Consider the following 9,245-nt stretch of genomic DNA (forward strand, 5'->3'; position numbering starts at 1 on the left):
AAGCCATTTGCTTCTCTTGCTTCTAAAATGTCAAATGTGAAGTCTCCTGATATCAAAGCAAGGCACATTGTTTTTTATTCCTACCCAGAAACCATAATACTTAGCAAACAATCCTTCAGAAACTTGTTTTAATCCATAAATGTGTGTGTTGTTTGTTTAGTATGTTGGCTGAGTCTATTGATGCATCTTTTAAGTTCAATTAATTAATACACTTTAAACCCTGCAATATAAGCGTATTACAGTTGTTTTACAATTTTATTTTATTTATTATTTATTATTTGTTCATGGTGATTTATTTTACCATATCAATGATGCTAAAGCATCGTGTCTTAAAAGGGCTTCAATTGATGAATCTCTCGTTTTTTCCTCCCCCCTGGGCACCCTGCAGATACATAGTTGTTTGTTTTTTAAAATGAAGGCAGAGCAATTGAAAATCGAAAAAATAGGGAAAAAAAGAATTTCTGTTTTATGACTTGTTTGCATTAAACTTTAACCTAGCAAACACACCTAGCGCTGGCACCTCAGACTCATGGAATGTTGAAAGAACTCTTCTAAGACCTGATTTATTATGTCAGCTCTCTGGTTTCATCAACGCTCAAATGGAAATCGTTACTGCTATGACACATGGGAATGAAACCAATTATTGATGAGTTGGATGATTTATTTATACAGGTATTGATTTGGTCATTTTGTCAACACATATCTATAGGATATTTTGTTCTAAGCACTAAACAGATAACTAAGCCAGTTTTTCACCTCGACAACTTATCGTGTAAATGAGAGACAGAATATGCCAATAACTCAGTAATTAAAGACTACCTCCTTTCTTTTCAACTCAATTTTGAAAATAATTGCCTGAAAGTTCAAAACTAATATCATTAAGTGACCCAATAACTCTTATGTAACAAATTGTAAAGTCTATCTCTAAGGCACTTCCACTATTTAAATACATGACCAGTCGCTTAGTTAGGGTTTTATTGCTGTGAAGGGACACCATAACCAAGGCAACTCTTCAATAGGACAAATCGGCAACCTAAAGATTGGGAAAAAGATCTTCACTAACCCCACATCCAATATAGGGCTAATATCCAAACTATATAAAGAACTCAAGAAGCTAACCACCAAAAAAAAAAAAAAAAATCAAAAGATGGGGTATAGAACTAAACAGAAAATTCTACAGAGAAATCTTGAATGGTTGAGAAGAAGTGTTCAAAGTCCTTAGTCATCAGNGAAATGCAAATCAAAACGACCCTGAGATTCCACCTTACAACAATCAGAATGGCTAAGATCAAAACCTTAAGTGACGGCACATGTTGGTGAGGTTGTGAAGAAAGAAAAACACTCCTCCATTGCTGGTAGGATTGCAAAGACTCTGAAAATCAATCTGGAGGTTCCTCAGAAAACTGGAAATAGATCTACCTGAAGACCCAGCAGTACCACTCTTGGGAATATAACCAAAAGATGCACCACCAGGTCACAGGGGCAAATGTTCCACTATGTTCAAAGTGGCCTTTTTTTGTGATAGCCAGAAGCTGGGAACAACCCACAGAAGAATGGATAAAGAAAATGTGGTTCATTTACACATGGAATACTACTCAACTATTAAGAAAACATCCTGAGTTTTGCAGACAAGTGGATGAAACTAGAAATTATCCTCAGAGAAGTAACTCAGACCCAAAAGGACATGCATGGTATGTACTCAGTAATAAGTAGATATTAGCCCCCCCTCAAAAGTACAGAATATCCAAGGTACAGTCCACATAACTCAAAAAGTTCAACAAGCTGAAGAGCCCAAGTGAGGATTCCCTCAATCCCACTTGGGAGGGGAAAGAAAACAATCATAAGTGGGAAGGAAGGGAGGGAAAGTGTACAGGGCAGGGGGGAAGAGGGGAAGAGGGGAAGAGGGGAAGAGGGGAAGAGGGGAAGAGGGGAACATGATCAAGTATTGAGTGCTAAAAAAAGGACTAAAACCCTGAGGGCCAGCAGAAAAAAATGGAAACAAGCAACCTCAGGAGGTAGGAGGAGGGGGGGACCCTCCAAAATGTACCAGAGACCTGGGAGGTGAGAGACTCTCAGGACTCAAGGGGAGGGACCTTAGATGAAATGCCCTAGAGTAGGGAGAGGGAACTTGTAGAGCCCACCTCCAGCAGAAAGACAGGGCATCAAGTGAGGGATGGGTTTCAAACAGCCGAAAGCGTCAGGTGCAGGTATTTGCACCCAACCAATGGACGGAAGCTGCTGACCCCTGGGGTTGAATTAGGTAGGGAAAAGCTAGAAGAAGCTGAGGAGAAAGATGACTCTGTAGGAGGACCAGCAATCTCAACTAACCTGGACCAAGGAGATCACTCAGACTGTGGACCACCAGCTAGGCAGCACACACCAGATGATATGAGAGGCCCCCACCACACATACAGCAGAGGACTGCCGAGTCTGGGTTCAGTCAGAGAAGACACACCTAACCCTCAAAAGACTGGAGGCCCCAGGGAATTTAGAGGTTTTGTGGGGTAGAGGGTGGGAGAGTGAGGACATGGAGATGGGAAGGAGATATGGAATGGGGAACAGTCAGAAGGTGGACCTGGAGGGAGATAAAATCTGGAGTGTAAAAATAAATAAATAAATAAAATTAAAAAAGAAAAAGAAAAAAGAAAAAATGTCATTGGGACTTGTTTGAAGCTTCAGAGGTTTAGCCCATTATCATCATGGTGGAGAAACATGGCAGTGTGCAGTCAGACATGATGCTGGAGGAACCGAGAGTTCTACATTTTGATCCAAGAGCAGCTAAGAGGAGATTTTCTTCGGCATTGAACAGAACCTGATCATAGGAAACCTCAAAGTCTACCCTGACAGTGACACACTTCCTCCAACAAGGCCACACCTACTCAATGATGTCACACCTCCTAACAGTGCCATTCCCTATGGCCCAAGCACTCAAACACATAAGTCTATGGGGGCCAAATGTACTCAAACTCCCACAGGTAGTCATATGAGATAGGGGCAAATGTGGTATCTTTATACAATACAAATACTAGTAATGACTTTTATCTGAGCAATTGTATGTATTGGTTAATTTTCCTTTTCATCTCTCAGAAAAAGACATTGGTATTTTGACCAACTCTGATAGTCTGGGCTTCCTACCCAGAGGAAACATGCCACTGTCAGTTGGTTTACTGATAAACACAAGTTTGAGAACTCCTTCACCATATGGATAAAGTAAGGGGGAATAGGCATGGTCATATTATATCCTTAAAATATGTCTGGAAGAATAGATAAGAAATTTGTAATGTCAGATGCTCCTGGGGCTGTGATTAAGGGGCTGAGAACAGTGGTTAACGGGACATTTTAATGCTGCTCCTCTGTGAACCTTCTAAACATTTGAAACACAAATATATTATTGATTTCAACATGTACATAAAAGACTAAAATTTTCCTTTTTAAAGAAAAACCTTCTAGGTTGACTATTTTTGCTGAATTTCAAACATTTTTACAGGTCTAGGTCTCTCCTAGAATATGGATCTCCAACTTCCCAGTCATTTCCCATCCTGTCAAGTCAGTATTCTCTTGCATGCATCCCTTCATTTCACTGGCCCTGTTTTTATTAGCATGGCAAGTACCCATCATCCTCTCTTTGCAACACAGCACATTCCCACTTAGTGCCTTCTTTTCTTAAGCTCAACATAGTTGAAAGGCTCTGGGAAGCTGCTTTTGCCAACAAGCTGGAAGAAACAAGAGCCTGCAGGTCCTCTATGAATAATGACTTTCCCCCTGAATCCTACTCTGCTTTTCCACATAAACTGAAGATGATATTTCTGAATGCTTATTCAGAAATGCAAGTAGATATGAAAATATTGTGAAACTGTTTTCAATTCTCAACTGCTGTCTCCATATTAACCTATGGTCTTAGTTGAGGTCACAGATATGTGAGTAATTTAAATACAGAAATATATATCCCAACTTTGAAGGCAAAGGAGGTCACCTTTTTTTCACATGTCCCCAAGATTACAATAATAAAAGATGTTTTATTCGTGCTGGGGAAGAACTAAGGACATCTCAAAACTATGTAATTTATTCCTCATCCTGGACAAATAGAAACTCAAAAAATAGTCTCTTCCTAGAGGCCCCTTGGTCTTGCAAACTTTATATGACCCAGCACAAGGCAAGGCCTGGGCCATGTAGTGGGAGTGGGTGGGTAGGGGAGCAGAGGTGGGGGGAGGGGTATAGGAAACTTTCGGGATAGCATTTGAAATGTAAATAAAGAAAATAATAATAATAAAAAAGAAAGATTTGTAAAAGCAAAAAAAAATAGTCTCTTCCTAATGTGAAAGAAAAAAGATGATCTTTTTATGCATTCGTGTGATTTTTATGGAGAATTCTGCTGTCTTTGTGTCTTTGAGTAAAGGAATTTGACTATCACATCTAAAATGACATTTTAAATGAAACATTAGTCACCAGTAGCAGGGAAGAAATACCTTGCCTCAAAGTGATACTCTATTTTTTGAATGAGTGCCATATAGTGAATCTAGAATATGGGACAAAAACGCATTAGAATAATTTTCAAAAAGTAGAAAATATTGCTTTTTTTAAAATGGGATTCACAGAAGTATCATCAATGATTTTACTGTTGCTTTCCTTCAGAAAAGCACTTTGAGAAGTCTTTCACTAAAATCTAGACCAGTAATCAGACACCAGGGGCAATGTACGCATGCTGCTTCTCGGTGCCTGAGCATTTCCTTTTGAATCCTTTCAGAGAACGGGCCATAAGGCATTTATATATGTTTTCGTTTTGAACTACTATTTTAATTGTATCTTCTGGATTTTATGGGCTGCTTCTCTAAGTATTCTACATGTTCTTTGAGATGAGCAGGGGTAGATTGAGTCTTAATTCACCTGTAGCATCTGTCTCCTTGTCTTCTATACAATAAATCTTCAAGAGATGGTTGTTAAGAAACTTGGAGAGCTATGTGGAGGTAACCATAGACAACCTGGTGAGTGAAAAATCCAGACTTGTATGCATAAAGGACAGTTTCCTTAAAATGAAAATCTATTGAGCCCAACAAAATATGAAGACGTAGATATTGTCTGCTTGCACTTCAAGCTGAAAATGACCATCTTTCCAGTGCATATAATAGCAATTTGCAACAGTTAATTATTAGAGTTCACCAATCATGATCAATGAAAAGAACAGATTTAAACAGGTTGACAATTTTTTTTAATGGGAGAAAAGAAAGAACAGGTAAGGGAAAAAAGAAGACAATAAGGTGATGAGCAGAAGTGAAGAACCAATGGATAGATGGACGCAGAAGATGGGGTGGGTCCACAGTGCTAGCGTTCATTTAGGCTGTGAAACTCAGAGTAAACTATTACCAAGCAGCTCGGCGAGAGTTTGACATTTGAGAAGGAAAGATGCCAACTTCCTTCTTCTGAGTTCGTTGACCACTATTAGGCACTATACCTGCTTGTCCTTTGCATGTTTAAACTCAGCTTTCTACCACACACTTACAGAACAACAGCCCAGGGTGCTCATGCAACCACCCTAAGAACTGACCCATTTCACAAACTACCTGAATGTTTACCTTTGTTTTATCCTTATCCCCCAAATTCATATTCGAGAGGCTTGTGTATGTCAACTAAAAGCATTCTGCTCCATAGGAGTGTTTTCTTAATGAGAAAAAAAAAAGTGTGTCAGTTGCAGACTGTGTAGTGATAATGCCTGTCCATTAGTAAAGGCTGCCTTTCACCGATCTGCAGATCTGTTATAGTTTGTCTTTTACATTTATCATTTCATTTCATCACCCCAAAGTTTCCAGCTTTCATTGTTAGGGTCTTACAAATAAGTCGCAGGAAAGAATCAACCAAATGCAGCCACAGCACACACATGAGATCATACTAGTGAGCCTTCTGCGCAGTTAATAGCATTATGACTAGGATTAGGTGGTTAGGGACGAGGGGGCCTCATAGACTGTTCGAATTCAGAGAAGCCAGCAACGTTATTTTGTGGCTGATAGAAGGTAGTAAGAGCATAGGTGAAAATGGTATTTCTCTGAGGAGAAGGGGAGAGGATGATGGGGGAAGGGATTTGTGAGGGTGGGACTGGAAGGAGAGGGGGAGCGAGGATTGCAAATAAGATGTAATATAAATAAATAAATAAATAAATAAATAAATAAATAAATAAATAAATAAATGAAAATAGATAAAAATTAATCTCCTGCCCCTAGAGATGTTGCAGATGTGGCTGCTGTGTCGCATGTGTGTGTGCAGTAGGTGACAGAAAAGAGAGAGGCTATGTGTAAGTCCAGTGTTCTGAGAGCATCTGAATGATTAGTAGCCTACCATTCTCTGAGAAAAAGGTGAGCCTGAGCTGACCACCAGCCCAGTGCCAGGGGTGAGACAGGGAGCTAGCCTGAGATGACCACCAGCCCAGTGCCAGGGGTGAGACAGGGAGCTAGCCTGAGATGACCACCAGTCTAGCGACTCTCAGGCTTGAATGGATTCCCAGGGACCTGCAGCAATCCAGAGACCAAAGGAACCCTGCCTTAGATCACAGGCCAGAGGCTGGGGGAAGTGATCGTGAGACAGATGACCCTTACGTGGGCCACCTGGGTGGGCCAGGCAGACAAGGATCAAGCCCCATACCAACCACCAGACTGGTACCATGGGGCCCAGGCAGGGAGCTAGTCTGAGATGACCAGCATGTACCTAAGATTGCTCCTGTGTGGCTCAGTAATGCACACGCAGGATAAAGCTCTCCTAAGAGCACTCCTGGGACAATCCCAGACACTCAGAGGCCCCAGGCAACCACTCAAAGGAGCAAGTAAACGGTGGAAAATTAGAAGAGAGAAAAACATAAGGAGGTGGGCACAATGAAGAGAGGCAGAACTGTAGACTGTAGACTCAAGGGTAGTGAGGGACAGCTTGATATAAGTAGCCAGTGATGCCGATTGAAATTATGATAGCATCCTGGCCTGCGGTACCACTGGAGTCCATGTCTGGGATCATGTCCCTGCAAACAGCAGGAATCAGTAATCACCAAAGGCCAAGCAGACATGTTGATGTCTGTGGGATGTGCAGAACTGGCTACATCCCTCACTTATGCATCATGGGAGAGCTGGCCCTGGGGTAATGAGAGTGGGAGAATTGGCCATGTCTCTTGCCAGCTGAAACCCTAGGGAGAGCAAGCCCCGCACCTCACCTGTGCAGCAGGGTAGACATGACCCTGGTTGAGGAGGTTGCCAGATGAGCCAGCCCTGAGGGAGTGATAGTGGGAGAATCAGGGGTCTGACCAGCTCTGATAGCTCTGTAGACCAGGTTTGAGGCTTTGAAGTAGCCCACTCCAACATCTACCCCATCAGTGAACTGCTGGAGTGCATGAAGATCCAGTCCTACTGATCCAAAACTACAAGGATCTCCATGACACCAGGCAAGAACAGAATATCTGAGAGGAGTCCTAGCAAGGTTGCAGTATTGATAGAGTTGCAGAAGCCAGAGGCCTTGTACCATACCAAGGAGTCATTACAATGAACACTTGCAAACCAAGAAGTGTGCACAGAAGGGAATACTGAGGGACACACTGTGACACACTGCGGCAGCATCCACAACGAGATTTTTTTTTTTTTCTGTTCAGGGTGAGGTTGTAAGAATGCAGTGTGAGTATGGGGAGGAGAGAGGAGTGTGTTCGTGGCACACAATGTGAAAAGAACCAATAAAAAGTTTAAAAAATATTATTTTACATTTTCTCCATTTGATATTTAATATATTTAAAATTTTGGTTGGTCCCTGCTGTGAAGTGTCTATTAAGTTCTCTGGAGCTGTAACCTTCACTGAGACCTGAATTCATGCAATGAACATGCACCAATATTTGAGGAGCACAAGACATTGTGCGCTTGCTTCTGATAACGCATTACTACAAAAGCTATACTGAATTTCCTGTAAAATTGCCAGTGAAGACACTGTCCATTTCTTTAGTCCCTGTCTACAACAGAGACTACCAGCTCTTGTCAAGTATTTTTGGAGGTGTAAATTGCTACCCAGAAAAGCACCACGTTTTTTCAGCCAACCCTGCGTCTTATACGATATAATCACATGATTTAGTTCTAGGCAAAAAATAAAAGACAGACGCACGTGTGTGCTGTGTGTGTCACATGAGACTTCTGAAGTTTGCTCGGATAGAAAGGACAAGTAACTTTTCTAGTTTCCTTCTTCTTGCTAAGAGCTTAATACTCAGTTGTGATGCCTGTCATTCAGAAACCACCCTGGACCGCAAGATAGCTCGGACTGAGTCTAGTCTTTGCAAGTCTTAAAGACAAGGAGTAAGACCATAGAATCCTGGGGCTCTAATAGCACATTAAGATTTTGCCCAAAAAAGTGGGAAACTCCCCAATCAAACCTTCTCTGGTATGAAATAGAGCTATCTCCTTTGATTAAACTGTTGTTTTATCTGAGGTTTTTCCATTATATGCAGCAGTTTCTGACGGTTACATATATGCATCATAATTTAATTGGGGTTTTTGTCCTTTTGTTTTTACAGTTTATAGCATAAGAGAACTTACATGTCTGTAAATTCCACTCACAGCACAGCACCCTCTAAAATAGTCCAGTTACTTAATCTTTGATACCCCTTAAAATGCTTTTTGTAATATAATCCCTGGATTTTATATGATTATTGTTTAGGTGGTAATACATTTTAGACATGAATAATACAGTAGAAATTGGTAGCTTTCATTGCTCACACTTAAATCCTAAAACAACTTCGTCTCCCTTAGCTGAAAGATTTTTCTCTGTGTCCAACAAAAAAATACTTAAAGCCCATATGAAGTTTATAAGTATTTACAAAAACAATTTCAACTGTAAATAAATCAATACAGCTGCACTATTGCTTATTTCAAAGATGATGAACTGAGCCAGGAAGCTGAGATATGGTTACATACATGTTAGGTTAATTGGTGCCAAATTATGGATTTCCACTGCAATTAACAAGTGGCAGGGGTGGAAGCTAGACCAGTCAGCATGCATCCAAATTCTGTTCCTACATGCATAAAATAACCATCAATAAGGCATATTAGCAGGCCATAGTGATCTGCTGCCAGCCACTAATTCCTCTCATCTTCAAATAGTCTTTATTCTTTAAATTTTAAAGAACAGATCAAGGAATATATGCTTATACTGGTTCCACAGTAGGGCTTATAATCTAGACAGATGTTCTAGCTTCGCGACACAGTTGACAATGCATCCACACACTGCCTCCCCTCCCT

At 40.8% G+C, this 9,245-nt stretch overlaps 1 non-coding gene across 1 annotated transcript; it reads left to right on the forward strand.

Moving 5' to 3' along the window:
• The first annotated feature begins 6,201 nt into the window (after positions 1–6,201).
• LOC115065058 lies at positions 6,202–6,331 on the forward strand. Its single transcript, XR_003844856.1, has one exon. It is a non-coding gene; the product is annotated as a small nucleolar RNA SNORA17 (small nucleolar RNA).
• Positions 6,332–9,245: the final 2,914 nt, after the last annotated feature.

The sequence above is a fragment of the Mus pahari genome, chromosome 11, assembly GCF_900095145.1.
Source record: "Mus pahari chromosome 11, PAHARI_EIJ_v1.1, whole genome shotgun sequence".
Taxonomy (NCBI): Eukaryota; Metazoa; Chordata; class Mammalia; order Rodentia; family Muridae; genus Mus; species Mus pahari.